Source organism: Rhinolophus sinicus, chromosome 15 (assembly GCF_057876585.1).
Source record: "Rhinolophus sinicus isolate RSI-liver-muscle chromosome 15, RSI-T2T, whole genome shotgun sequence".
In the NCBI taxonomy this organism is placed as follows: domain Eukaryota; kingdom Metazoa; phylum Chordata; class Mammalia; order Chiroptera; family Rhinolophidae; genus Rhinolophus; species Rhinolophus sinicus.
Window position 1 is genome coordinate 12,591,892 of NC_142515.1, and position 15,333 is coordinate 12,607,224.

The following is a 15,333-nucleotide window of genomic DNA, read 5'->3' on the forward strand; positions in this document are numbered from 1 at the left end:
ACCTAATACATATATCCATATCTAGATCACGAAAAATGAAAAGTCTTTTCTCACCAAGGCCTGTGGTATATTTCCACAGAAGCTTTAAATGTGTGGTACCTGCACAGCACTTTTCCCCTGACCTCCTTGACACAAGTCTAAAGAAATGGACTCAAAAGCATTTCGGAAACTTCAGGTGAGAGGTGCTACTTAAGGAAGAAGTGCTATTATGCTAGCACTTCTAGCTCATGCTTTTGTCTCAGCTGAAAGTAAATAACAGTAAAAATGTTTAAGAAAAGATCATGAGAAGTTGTCAGAATGCATTAATAGATTAAAGGAACATACGTATACCTTCCAAAACTAAGTTTTGTAAGTTGTCAAGATTCCCTGCCAATTGCTAGGGAACCAGCAGCAATTGAAATAGGCAGCATTTATAACTTTATTCAAAGCCTCTGTGTTCATTATTTAAAATGAGGATGATTAGTAGGTTGCAAAAATTGGGGGCCCGGGCTTCACCCCCAACTATTTGTTTTTCTTTTTCCTCCTTGTGCCTATTCTGGGCCTTGGCCAAACTCACACCAATGAATGAGCAAGTCCCAACCAACTTCTAACCTAATTTATGTTTCTGCCTCTCTTTGTAATTACAATATTCATTAAGTCATGATAAGAAAAAAATGATGACCAGCACTAGATATTGCAAATCTTGCCCTTCTCATTCTATACAGCTAATAAAATTATTATTAAATTTTAAAAGTGGATGAGCAATGCCATTAAATACCCTTTCGAATGAGAAGAAAATCATATCATTGAAGAAAGGCAAAATCCTTGAACACAATAAATGGCTTCGTTAGGCACTGAGACTTTTTAAATTCACTGGCGTTAACTTAAAATGTTAACAACTGGTCTCTGAATAAATATATACAGCACTGACACATCATTCATTACAATCCCCTTTTAGGAACAAAAGCCAACACTGGACGGCAGTTTGTTATTTAACATTCTGTTTTAACACTTGTGACACAGCAGTGGCAGTGGTCATGAAATGCGCACCTAAAATATAATTGAAGGCCTTGCTTTGTTATTAAAAAGAGAACATCCACATGTCAATAGGGGACAGAAATAATACAACTAGTACGGAGTAATAGTTTTTTGTAATATATATATATATATATATGTATGTATTAGAAGCAATGAAGACATACTAAAAACTTATTTAAAGTAAAATATGATCTAAACCACCAAATTATTCTCTTTAATATAAACTCAAAATCATATTATTAAAAATACAGCTGCTGGCAGATAGAATCTTGTTTGTGCCTCTCTCAATAGGAGCGGCCAATCGATCTGAATACTGTGTCTATGAAAATACAAAGTTAATGTTATTTCAAATGCCATGGGATACTAAGTATAGAAAACACCAGGCTCTTTGTCTCTCGTAAACACACACACACACACACTCACTCACAAATATACAGCGTACCTTTCCTATAGTAATGCACAGATAGCCTTATGAAAACTGTAAATTATAGTTTGGGTTTGAACACAATTTTTTAACATTTGTATTAAAACATTTCTTCATTTATACTAGTTCTCGCTTACAAATGGCAGCTCACATATGATTTTTAACAAAATGAACAGATTTTGTTTCATCATCTTACCTTTTCCCTATACCTAAAAGGGCTATAAAATATAATTAATGAATACTCAACACCACAAATTGTGATATAAATCTATGAATATTGCAAATTCAGTATTTTTGACAAAGAATAGAATTTTCCAGAATATATTATTGTGATACCCAGCCAGCATAATAAAGAACTATCAGTGACAGTCATATTTTTGTTCATTTCTTTCTTTATAAGAATACAAAAGTATTTTTTAAAGATTTCAGCTTGTGTTCTGAGCTTGAATTTCCATCACTTTTTAAGAACTGAATGCCTACTACAGTACTCTTTACAAAAAAGAAAAACAGTGTTCTTGCCCAGGATCATGACGCTATAGTTTGTAAAACAAGATGTGGTAAAATAAAAATCTTAGGGTAGAAGGTAGTGTACAGGAAAGGATACAAACAGGGAATTAGCCAAATGAATTTATTCCAGGTCACTTAGCAGGGGACTGGTTCATGGACTCTGGCTGACTTACTGAGTTTCTGTCTTTGGGAAACTAATGTAAATGTTCTGACTATGAAACTTTGGAATGGTAAATCACTTTTTCCTGAAAACTTCTTGCTTTGATGTGATGGCCTCAAATGATAAAATGGAATAAAGTGAGATTTTCCTCGCTACTAATTTCTGGCTCTCAGCTGTATATCCTTAATAATTGTCCTCTCTCTTGCCAGTTCACATCTGTATGCATTACTTCCAGATTTCTACCCCTTCTCTGTTAGAACAAAGGAGACGAAAACTTGAAGCTTACAACTTGAATTTTGTCAAAATTTAGGATAAATACTGACAGGTGATATAGCCAGGCTATGGAGTTCAAAGGGTCTGTGCTGGAATACCAGTTTTTTCACTTACTAGCTGTTTTGAGCTTTACCAAATTATTGAGACTTCTCTGAGTCTCAATGTTTCTCATCTGTAAAGTGGGGATATTAACGGTGCCCACACCTACACCTCAGAGGGCTGTTTGCAGTCCCAGCTTCTCCACCTACTACCTATTAGACCGAAACCAAATTACCTTTTAGACCTTTCTAATGCTTATTTTTTCTCTCTATGAAATTGGAAAACCAGTACTATTGTAGGGTTGGGATGAAAGAGATAATGCACTTGGATTGCTCAACACAGAGGCTGTGCATTGTGAGCGCTCAGTAACCGTTCACCGGTACAATTATTAGGTTAAATTTCAAGGGCTAATTTTGCCTTTGAACAAGCACACAAATTGCCACAGGCCCATTTTCATCAGCACTAGTGACACATTTTGTTCTATTAGTTTCCCTTGACAATGTTGCAAATTTAGGAGACAATTGGAAAATGTCATGATTGTGGTAAAATAAATAAAAATTTGGAACTACTTTCTGCCAATTGCAACGAAGAATGATACAAACTCAACCTGAAAATTTGGAGAATATAGAGTACTTTCTTAATATGTTTCAAAAATAATTTATTTTATGATTATGATTTTTATATAAAATGAAGTTTAACATTTTGTATATCCGTAAGAAGCCATATAACAGATGATCTGTTTCATAACTAATCTGCTATTGCCAATTATTCAGTAGAAATATAAAGCCAAGCAAACAAATTGATCATAATACAACAGATTATAATCATGCTGCCACAAATATTACTGTGAAGAAAATTTAAAAATTAAACTGATGTTCTTAATATCATGTTTGTTGTTCATAACTGTTCTATTAGTCAAAATCTCTTGTAAAACAAACCAAGAAATCAAAAACAATATGAAAATCCATGCTTAAATATGGCAACCAGGAATACTCATTAAATTTCTATCAATGCATTAGGTTGATGCAAAAGTAATTGTGGTTTAATAGGTTAAAAATAATTGTAAAAACCGCAATTACTTTTGCACCAACCTAATACATACACGATGAGTCTTCCATTCAATACAACTTCTTCAAATATTGTATCATTCTCCAAATTTTATGCTGGCCACCTTTCCAACCACCACAAAGGCATACAACTAATAGAGTTTAGGAAAATAATTTAAAAAACTACATACACAAAACAAAACGGTAATTAAATGCTGTCCCCAATTATCTTTATGTCTCCTTCCTCCCGTGTCTAGGTTCTATTGATCTTTCTCTCCCATCTCCGATTATCCTTCTATCCCACCCTAAGTATGAAGTGGTCATCTTGCCTATGAATTATTTATTACATTATGCCATGTCTTTTACATTATGCTATGCTATTATGTTATGCTATTATGTGATGCAATGTCTTTATATCTTCATGCTTTTCTGAAATTTTCTTTAAGGCAAAAATTTATTTTTATTTATTTATTTTTTCCCTATCGCACTTCGTAGTTGGTAGTTAACAGTATTTGATGAATGGACAATGAATGGGTGGGTTAAAGTATATAATTCTGTAGCAATCAAATGTGAATGAAGGCAAGTTATGATAAAACTTATTTTAATTATGAATTAGCCTTTATGATAAAACTTATTTTAATTATGAATTAGCCTTTAAAATATTATATGTCCTTTAATATTTTAGAATTTATGTCTTATCCTCCAAACTAAGTGGATACTGATTTTTTTAGAACGCAGCAATTTTGTGGACCTGTATTTCAACTCAACATCAGGTTTCATATTACTCCTCACCTACCTTATTGCGACACTGAAAAGATTATGAAAAACACTGCCATAAAGTTGTCATAATGCATTCATTTATATTTTCAATAAAAATTATATTCCTAAGTTTTTGGAAAGGTATAAAAGGAGCAATTAAAATGATTTAGTATTACTCTTGAGCTTACATCATAACAGGAGCAAAGCGTTTGAATTAGAGATTAAGGAACATTTCATAAAAAAAGAGTATTTATTTTATTAACAAACACATTTAACATAGAACAATCGCTTTTTATTCTTTGAGTTAGGATGGTAGAGGGAAGTAAAGAGAAGTGGCAATACCTGGTAGCATCATTTCATTAGGAAGTGTAATATTCATCATTCTATATAATTAAATCTGCAAGGCACAGCCCTCAAACTCTTATTCAGAATACTGGGAATCTATCATTTGTCGTCTTCCAGTCTGAAGTGGTTTTTGTGGACACTGGTGTTAACATCTTATGGGAGTGGCTTGTCATTAACATCTATCTTTAGGTTAATTCAGTTGCTTTTTCCCTAGCCTCTCCAACCTTTGACTTACCAGGACTATGTTACTCTTGAAATAGCATTGTTTACTTTAAAATGAAACTTTTTCTCACAGCTTCTTTATAGGTATTAACTGAGTTTACTGAAATTATTCACTTCCAATAATTTTTGAAATTTGTCAGTTGGTATTTTTGCAATATTTGTATAAACTTGCAAAATAAATTTCAGTGACTGCCCATAAGGGTTCTCATCATTCAGAAGATTCCATTAAACCCTGAACTTATTCAGTTTTTCTTCATTATTTGACAGCAAAATGTCTTCAGTTATTAACTGGCCATAGCAGATTTTCCAGGTAGGTTGTTCAGGTATTCAGGGTTGCTGTTTGAGCAGTGACGTGCCAAAACCAAAACTTGCTTTTATTATCATCAGGCCTGCTACCTACCAGACAGAGGAAGGAGAGAAGAATGGAAAATATCTATACTTTCTGAAATAAATTTCAATATGTCCCCTAAAATGCTAAACCTTATATCAGCTTGTACACATAAACATTACACAGGCATGTCAGTATGTGAGTATGTATGAGAGTGTACTTATGACTATGCATAAAGCTATATATATTATAATTCAAAGTAAATATATTGTAAATCAAACTAAAATTAAAACTGAAACTCACACATAAAAGGCCAAGATAAGGATTACACAGTGTCAGCAAATGAGGGTCTTTGTTGTCATTGGATAATACCAAGCATATAACTGATATGACTAAGACACAGTCTTGCTACTTCCTTAGACCCACAAGGGTCCTCACAGATCCTTGAGGCCAGAGATTCTTCCACCCATGCGTATACCACAGTCCTCTAGAGAGGAAACAGATGAGCATGAGAAAGCCTTACGAATATGTCTCTAATAGATGATACTTTTCCTCAAAAATGTTTTGCAGTTTCAGTGGGTTTAATTATTTAACTTACTGCTCTCTTTGGAAGCTAATTGTCCGTCATCCAGAACCAAAATGTAACCCCCCGAGTTCCCTAAATTCTTTCAACAAACAAATCTATCAACATATATTAATGCTGAAAAATAAAACAGAATGGAATAAATTCTGAAAGCAAGACTACTTTAGAATCCCCGACACATCCCTATTTGCTACATAAGAACTTGAAAATGATCTCAAAGATAGAACGAGATCAAAGCTCAAACATCTATTTTTAAGATTTCCTTTTATTTCTTGCTTTCGTCTAGCTCAGGGGTTCTCAATCTTTGGTGTTTATGAGGTTCTGTGTGCAACGCCACCTATGCGCTGCACTGAATGACTCTGTCTCCATATCAGCCTTACATACGGATTTCGATCATAAGGTCCATGTTAAATAAGTCTTGCGGATCTCCCAAAAGTGTCAATATTCTCAAAAGCAGAGCGGCACAAATTGTACGGCCAGATAGCATCACCATCACTATCACGGAATAAGGTCTTAAAAGTTTTCTACTGACAGGAATTAAAGAAAATAGATCTCACTTTTATAAGTGTGGGCATTTTAAGTATAGGCTGTCTTTGTTTAAGTTAATTTAGTTAATGAAAGAAAGTATGACAGCTCTTCCTGACTCATATATATTCATCATTAATTAAACACGACAGGAGACAAAACCATACTTTTTACATGGCACAATTCTTCTCAATCGAAGTTTAAAGCCAAGGAAATGGAAGGTATGCCTGACAAGTCCAGATATAGATATAGATATAGATATAGATATAGATATAGATATAGATATATAGATAAAGCTATATATAGATATATAGGTATATAGCTATATATCAATCACTATAAGTTCATGGAAAGTAGGTGTGATTTAAAAGGGGTAGAACTTAGCCAAAATTCGAATTCTTTTTTTTAAATATGAAAGCTGTATCTTGAAGCATCCACAAGGTTGCTTATTAAGTCAGTTAAGTTTCATCTCATTGGACCTTGAAAAACTATTTTGTTTGGAAAAATAAAGCTGGTTTGTGGTGTAGTATAAACAAAGAAAAATGAAACAATACCTCTATGAAATCTCACATCCACTCCAGAAATAGCTAATAATCCCCAATATTTCTTTTAATATTATGGAGTAAATTAGGAAAGAATTAGTAGGTTCATAATTTCTCTTTCGTCTAAATAAAATACTAACGTTTCCCAGCATAGCCAAGTCCTGGTTTCATAAACAGTGTACCTGTTGCCTGCATTAATGAAAAATTCCATCTTGTGAATATTTTTTCAAAAGAAATAATTTGTGTCTTAAAAATAGTAAATAGTTGATCTTCCATACAAAACTTTGATTATGCAGATTATATATCTGTGTATACTTGTTTTATCTTATAGTTGTCAACATATCTTATTTTTACTAATAAGAAAAGAAGTATGACTGTATGTCATATGGTACATCTTTTCATTGACTAGCAATAAGAAAATATAGTTCACCTTTGAACAACTCAGGTGTTCGTGGCACTGATCTCCTAGACAGTTGAAAATCTAAGTATAACTTAAGTCAGATGTACAAATTGCTAACCGCTGATTGAAAAGCACAGTGGACCATTGAACAATATGGGTTTGAACAGCATGGGTCTACTTATAAACGCAAAGTAATTCTCAGTCAAGTCTTACTGCCTTGTCAAGCAATTTCATTAAGGAACAGAAGCAGATTCTGAAGTTCTTTATTTGGCATTCTAATGGATGACTCTGAAAGAGTTTGGACTAAAATCCTGGCCAGAATTTTCTGCCCACCTGTCTCTCTCTCTGTCTCTCTCTCTCTGTCTCTCTCTCTCTGTCTCTCTCTCTGTCTCTCTCTCTGTCTCTCTCTCTCTCTCTCTCTCTCTGTCTCTCTCTCTCTCTCTCTCTCTCCTCTCTCTTGCTTTCTCTCTCTTTTAAAATAAAAGCCTATCCTTAGAGCAATTTGATCAAGTGTTCTTTTATATCTTGATTTACTTGGTAAATAAGTTTGGCTGTGATCATTCATTCATCGAAAAATTTTTACTGAGCTCCAACTGTGTGTCACACTTTTCAAGGAACTGATATATGAGGTGATTCTTGATTCAATTCAGCAAGCTTTTCCATGCTATTAAAAAAATACGAGGACCCTTCTGGACCATCTACTGGAGGCAGACAACTGGGGGAACATTCTGATGTTGGAGGAAGTTTAGGCATACCTCGTTTTATTTAGCCTTGCTTTACTGTACTTCACAGATATTGCATTTTTTACAAATTGAAGGTTTGTGGCAAGTCTATCGATGCCATTTATCCAACAGTGTTTGCTCACTTTATCTCTCTGTGTCATGTTTTGATTATTCTCATAATATTTCAAAATTTTCATTATTATTATACTTGTTATGGTGATATGTGATCAGTGATCTTTGAGGTTACTGTTGTCCTTGTTTTGGGGTGTCATGAACTGTGCCTACATAAGACAGTGAACTTAATCACTAAATGCAGTGTGTGTTCTGACTGGCCATCCCAGTATCTCTGTCTCTAACTCCTCTGGCCCCTCTATTCCCTAGGACACAGCAATACTTAAGTAGGACTATTAACAACCCTACAATGGTCTCTAAGCATTCAAGTACAAGAAGAGTTGCACGTCTCTCACTTTAAATCAAAAGCTAGAAATGATTAAGTTTAGTGAGGAAGGCATGTTGAAAGCCAAGATAGGGGGAGAGCTAAGGCTCATGCGCCAAACAGTCAGCCAAGTTGTGAATGCAAAAGAGGTGTACTTGAAGGAAATTAAAAATGCCTCATTAATGTGGAGAACGTTTTAGTGGTTTGTATAGAAGATCAGACCAGCAACAACATTTGCTTAAGCCAAAGCCTAGTCCAGAGCAAGGCCCTAACTCTCTTCAATTCTATGAAAGCTGAGAGAGGTGAGGAAGCTACAGAAGAAACGTCTGAAGCTAGCAGATGTTGGTGGTTCGTGAAGCTTAAGGAAAGAAGCCATCTCTGCAAGGTGAAGAGGCAAATACTGGTGTGGAAGCTCCAGCAAGTTATCCAGAAGATCTAGCTAAGATAATTAATGCAGGTAGCTACACTAAACAACACATTTTTTAATGCACACAAAACAGCCTTATATTGGAAGAAGATGCCATCTAGGACTTTCATAGCTAGAGAGGGGTAGTCAATTCCCGGCTTCAAAGCTTCATGGGACAGGCTAACTATCTTATTAGGGGCTAATGCAGCTGGTGACTTTTAAGTTGAAGCCAACGCTCATTTACTGTTCTGAAAATCCCAGAGCCCTTAAGAATTATGGTAAATCTACTCTGCCTGTGCTCTAGAAATGGAAAAACAAAGCCTGGATGGAAGCACATCTATTTACAACATGGCTTACTGAATATTTTAAGCCCATTGTGGAGACTTATTGCTCAGAAAAAAAATAGACTGCTTTCAAAATATTATAGCCAACCAAGAGCTCTGATGGAGATGTACAATGAAATTAATGTTGTTTTCATGCCTACTAAGCATCTATTCTGCAGCCCATGGAACAAGGAGTGACTTCAATTTTCAAGTCTTATTATATAAGAACTACATTTCATACGGCTATAGCTGCCATAGATAGTGATTCCTCTGATGGATCTGGGCAAAGTAAATTGAAAAACCTTCTGGAAAGGATTCTCAATTCTAGATGCCATTAAGAACATTTGTGATTCATGGGGAAAGGTCAAAATATCTACATTAACAGGAGTTTGGAAGAAGTTGATTTAGACTATCCTGGATAATGTTGAGGGGTTCAAGACTTCAGTGGAAAAGTAAATGCAGATGTGGTGGAGATAGCTAGAGAACTAGAATTAGAAGTGGAGCCTGAATGTGACTGAATTGCTGCAATCTCATGATAGAACCTTAATAGATGAAGAGTTGCTTCTTATGGATGAGAAAAGAAAATAGTTTCTTGACATGGAAACTGCTCATGGTGAAGATGCTGTGAAGATTGTTGAAATGACAATAAAGGACTTAGAATATTACATAAACTTTGTTGATAAAGCACTGGCAGGGTTTGAAAGGACTAACTCCAATTTTTAAAGTTCTACTGTGGGTACAATGCTATCAAACAGCATTGCATGCCACACACACACAAAAAAAATCATTCATGAAAGAATCAATCAATGTGGCACACTTCATTGTAGTGCTTATTTTAAGATGTCACCACAGTTACTCCAACCTTCAGCAACTGCCACCCTGATCGGTCAGCAGCTATCAACATCAAGGCAAAATCCTCCACCAGCAAGACGACAGGGACTCACTGAAGGCTCAGATAATTGAATTTTTTAGCAATAAAGTATTTTTTAATTAAAGTGTGTACATTGTTTTTTAGACATAATATTATTGCACACTTAATAGACTATAGTATAATGTAAACGCAACTTTTGTATGCACTGGGAAACCAAAAAATCTGTGTGACTCACTTTACTGAGATATTTACTTTATTGCCATGGACTAGAAACAAACCCACAGAATCTCTGAGGTATCCAAGCTGTGTTTATGCAGCTTGGATTTGAAAACAACAAAGCTTTCCCTATTCCTTAGTGGGAAAAACCTGAAAGTGTGTAAAAATATTGCAGATTTTTTGAAGGTTACTTCAGGCAATTTTTAAATGAAAATTTGGATTCCTAGTCCTTTCTTTGTTGACATAGGTGGCATCACTGATATAGACTTTGCCAAAGATGATCTCACTTTAGGATGAAAGAAATCATGCAAAATGGATTCATCTAGAAGAGTCAAAAATTCAGCAAACGCTTGATACAAGATCATCATTTCTGGTGAGTAATAGGAAATGCAACAGACCTTTTTGCATGGCAGTATTTTATTTTGTTTTGTCTGCACTCACTGAATTTAAAACAAATAGTGGGAAAAAAATGAAATGCTTATTGCCAATTTTAAGAATTACTCTGAGCACTTAAAAATCATAATTAACAGTATATAGACATCTTGTTTGTTTAACATATACTTATGTAAAGAAATAAATAAAAATATTACAGGAAAAAAATCACTACAGGAAACATAAAATGGTTGGGGCAAAGAGAAACAGTGGTAGGGTAAAGTGCTTTAGAGTGATGACAGGTCTCTGAAGAAATGACATTTGACTTGAACCCTTGAATACTCAGTCAGAATAGGCATGCATCCCCAAAACTCAGAAGTTTAATATAGAAAAGTGTATTTCCTGCTCCTACAAAATCTTCTATAGGTCCAGGTAACTCCCCATCTGGTAACTCAGCAATATAGATGGCTTCCATCTTGAGGCTCTGCCATGTTGACACAAGGATGCCTTGAGTATAAGGGCAGAAAAGAGACCAGTGAGTCCTGCATGGACTTTTCAATGCCCCGAGCTGGAAGTCACATATATCACTTTCCAAAAATTGTCACATGGCCCACTCTAATTACACAGGGGCCAGAACATGTAGGGGGAAAGTGGAATATTAAGGGAATAGAACAAAGGAAGCCAGAAAAGACCATTTCAAGCAGTGGAGACAGCAAGTGTGAAGTTCCTGAGCCAAGTCTGAGCTCAAAGTGTTTGAGAAACAGAAAGAAAACTGAATCTTATTTAGCAAGATGGCAAGAAGTAGATGGCAAAGGACAATTTCGGTTTCATTAAGGTTAACAGAAATTGAAATAACATGTAAATCATCAGGTACTACAGGGCCCAAATAAATCTGACTGCTTATTTTTTAAAACATAATTTCTCTTCGTACTGCTCAGAGAGTCCATTCCTATAATGTGAGAAACAGCTTGGAAGAAACAGGCAAAAGAAATAGGCTTTACCATCCTCAACTACGTTATTTAAGACATAACCCAAAAAACAGCAACAGAAGTTAATCTCAAATACAATGAGTCTAGCTAGCGCTCCCAATAAGTATCAAAAGGTCAGTTTTGTATGTAACCTTCTTTAATACAAAAGGCCAGGTGGTTGTAATTTATCTGAGCAAATCAAAATGAGCAAAAGGATGAGAACTGAAAAGGTCATTTAAAAGCTAGATCCCCAGAATGGCTGCTTAATATATATTACTCCTCAAAGAGCAAAATGGAAAGCTGGATAATTTCAAATTTTGAAACCTGCACTTGAAACAAATGTTTTCCCACACAGAATACCCTCACAGTCATATTATGGACTCTATTACTTTCCCAAGTTCAAGGTCTAAGTTAAAAGGGAAACATGTCCTGCTCTCAAGAAGAGCAAATGAATGTCTTTGACGTCCAAGAGGTACACATGATCAAGTCAACCCTGACGAGTGGAAATATAAAAGCAGCTGATTACAATAGAAATGACACATCGACTCCTGCTCGTATGCCAGTAATTCATGACTGGAGGCTCTTATAACAATAAAGCTCAGATCAATCCTTCAGTGGTACCCGCCCCCCTGCTGCTTAAGAATTAATTTACTAAAGAAATATTTTTTTTTTCTCCCTGATTCTGGGAATCCATACAAAGCTCAAGATTCAATTCTGAACCACAACATGCTAGCTCCTAGGTTAAGAATTTCTAAATGCGACATAATCTCGTTAGCTTTTTCATTTAGTGGATAACTAGTTCATGTTGAATATTTAGGTAGTTTGTGACAATGATTTTGAAGTTCTTCAAGAGGTACTTAAATTTTCCTGGAGACGTAAAGGACTCAAAGACTGGCATTTTCACCTTAATCAATAGTTTTAAAGTATTTCTTTCCTTTAAGGGAAATATGATTATTTTGTTCGTAGCTAATGGAGTCATTTTCAGTTCAATATTGAGAAACTCAAAAATGGTTCTTCTGTAAAATGTTTTTTTCTTTTTTGGTTTTTTTGTGTGTGTGAAATAAGATATCTCCTAATTATAATTTCGGAAAGTCTCTATTTGGAAGATATCTATGATGTGCTTTGACTAGTGTGATAGATTAATAGGCAGTTATTTGGTTTCAACCTTTTGTGAAAGAAGATGTAATATAAATGTTTTTAAAACTAATTTCAATCCTTTTAATATTTTAAATATGAAGGGCTGTTTAAAAGCATCATAGATTACTCATGACTGATATAAATTGGCTTTTTTACGTACTTAGAATGGTGTGTTAAACCACAAAAATCAGACTGTAAGAAAATCAATGGTCATAACAGGTTCATTGGAGTAACATTCTCACAGCTGAAAAGAATCCTAGAGGTTACCTAGTTCAATTTTCCCATCAAAGCAGGGTCAAAAGTGCTATGACTTTCCTGACAGATGGTCGTCCAGTACCTTCAAATATATAGAGCAAAAGAACTACTTTTTAGCAAGGCAGTATCTTTTCCCCAAAGATTTATAACACTGTTCAAAAAGTTCAATATACTGAGTGAAAATTTATAATCTTGGGCTCTTTTTGAACCATTAAAGTTAAATAGGAACACTTCAAATCTCATTTACTAAAATTCCTTTGACTATATATTATATATTTGAAACTTTTCTCATGTCTTCAAATTAAACAATTCCAATTTCTTACATTTTTCATTCATTATTTATGCAACAAATGTTCTGGGAACTCCAGTGCTCTGCGAACAAGACCAGGCACTGGTGTTTAGGAGGTAAGAAACATAGTCCTGTCCTCAAGCTTACTCAGAGTCTCATAAGTAGGGCAAAACCATTTCTCATGTAACATGGTTTTCAACGTTTACTTTTTCAATGTCCCGCTTAAAATGTAAAATGAACAGAATACTCTAGGTGTGATCTGTAGAATACGGTAGAACTATTTTCCTTATTGTAGTCTAAATTAACATGCAGTTTTAAAATAGTTTTTTTGTTTCATTTTTAGAACTACTCTTGTTTGATCCAATCAACAATTCTATGTTTTTCTCACATAAACTTCTACGAGTAAATGTTTTAATTTAAATTCAGACCTGTCTCATCGTATTTGGTTAATTTTTCATGTTTTATAGTTATTGTTTTTAACCTATTTTTCCTTGAGTGTAGAATTCTCCTTTATCCTTTAAACTTCCAACTGACACGGGTATCTTTCCCCATGCTGTCATTTGTGTTGAGTCCCTATTCCTCTCCCTTGACCAGGTCAACACCATTTGACGGCAAAGCAGAGAATCAAGTTGCCTTACTTGCCAGTAATCCAAGGCAAACACAAAATCCTCCAAGAGAATGACTTCTGCTTTTTATATTCCAGGGCTTCCTCCATACAGTGATGTGAAAAGATAGAACTGATAAGGTATATGGGTTTAGAAATATTTTGGCTTATTTTCAGAAACTATTTCCACATTTCCACTCTGGGAGAAAACAAATCTGTGGTACCTAAGAAGTTCCATAAGAAGTTAGCAGTCTAGGAACTCTCTCTTTTATTTTCAAATCTCGTGATATTAGCCTTTGGCCATTGTAAAAATTTATCCAAAATGTACCCTCCCTAGACCATCCCGATGTAGTTTTTTGGATCATATGTTGTTGAATCCTAATTTATGTACTTTGTATACATATCATATGAGGAGTGCATCCCAAACTTGGGACAACTGAGAGAGGTCCATGCATGTTTCAGTCTTAGCCAGTCCCTCACTAATGATGACTAAACAGCTTTCTTGGCTCATTCAATCTTATGCTCCAAGAATGCGCTGAAGAACTTTATTACTTCTTCCTGTGGACGTTGTCTGTTTCACTGACCCACCGGTACATATTTTCCTGAATTTATTGGCTTAGAGTATATTTCCACGAACAAAACATATCTAGTTATATAATTATTTTCCCTGTACTAACTATATTTAAGTCTCACCAAATAAATTCTATATTCTTAACACTTAACCTATAAATTCCCTTCATTCTAATACAATGTAGTTCCCGTCTACCAATTTGCCTATAAATCTCTAAATTGTATAATTAAGCCATTTATTTCCTGGTTGATAAAAACTTTAGATGGATCAGGGGAAAAAAATAAACCCTTTATTACCTTATTAGAGCCCTTTCTCTAGAAATGGTCAGTTATCTAGCAATCGACAATGAATCTATTAAACTGTTGGGGTCTCTGATCACGTTTCCAAAAAGTAGCCCCTTCTTATCCACTTGGGTAAGAACAAGTTGAAAAATAAAAAGTAAACATAAAGGACATAATATAATCTTTATCATGCCATTTATTTTACCTAAATTTACAAAGTAAATAGTGACTCCACTTCCGTAAGGGTAGAAAAAGTAATGGGGTGGTCTAACAAAGACGCAGCTCACCGGACTTCAGCTCGGGCCAAGGCATCGAGGCCCGACTTATGATGCAGGTGCAACTTTTCCGAAGCAGGTAAGCTGAGGCAGTGATTTAATTGGAAAAGAAAAGCCTTTGGAAATTTCTTGTCAGAACCATATTTGCTATTATTAAACTGCAAAGAAGCTCCATACATATTACAGGATCCCGAGTGAGCTTTAAATAGTTAGTATTAGGTCTGGGTAAGAAGCACTAGTTCCTTTCCATAAAACTCCATTGTGGGGGTGGCCAGTTAGCTCAGTTGGTTAGAGTGGGGTGCTCTTAACAACAAGATTGCCGGTTCATTCCCCCCATGGGCCACCATGGGCTGCACCCTCCACAACTAGATTGAAAACAACTATTTTACTTGGGGCTGATGGGTCTTGGAGAGACACACTTAAATAAATAAAAGTTT

The 15,333-nt window shown here is 35.0% G+C and overlaps 1 protein-coding gene across 2 annotated transcripts in view; it reads right to left on the minus strand.

Annotated features, from left to right (window-relative positions):
- ATRNL1 (attractin like 1) overlaps positions 1–15,333 on the minus strand; it is a 565,586-nt gene that overhangs the window by 193,769 nt on the left and 356,484 nt on the right. The window lies entirely within an intron of this gene.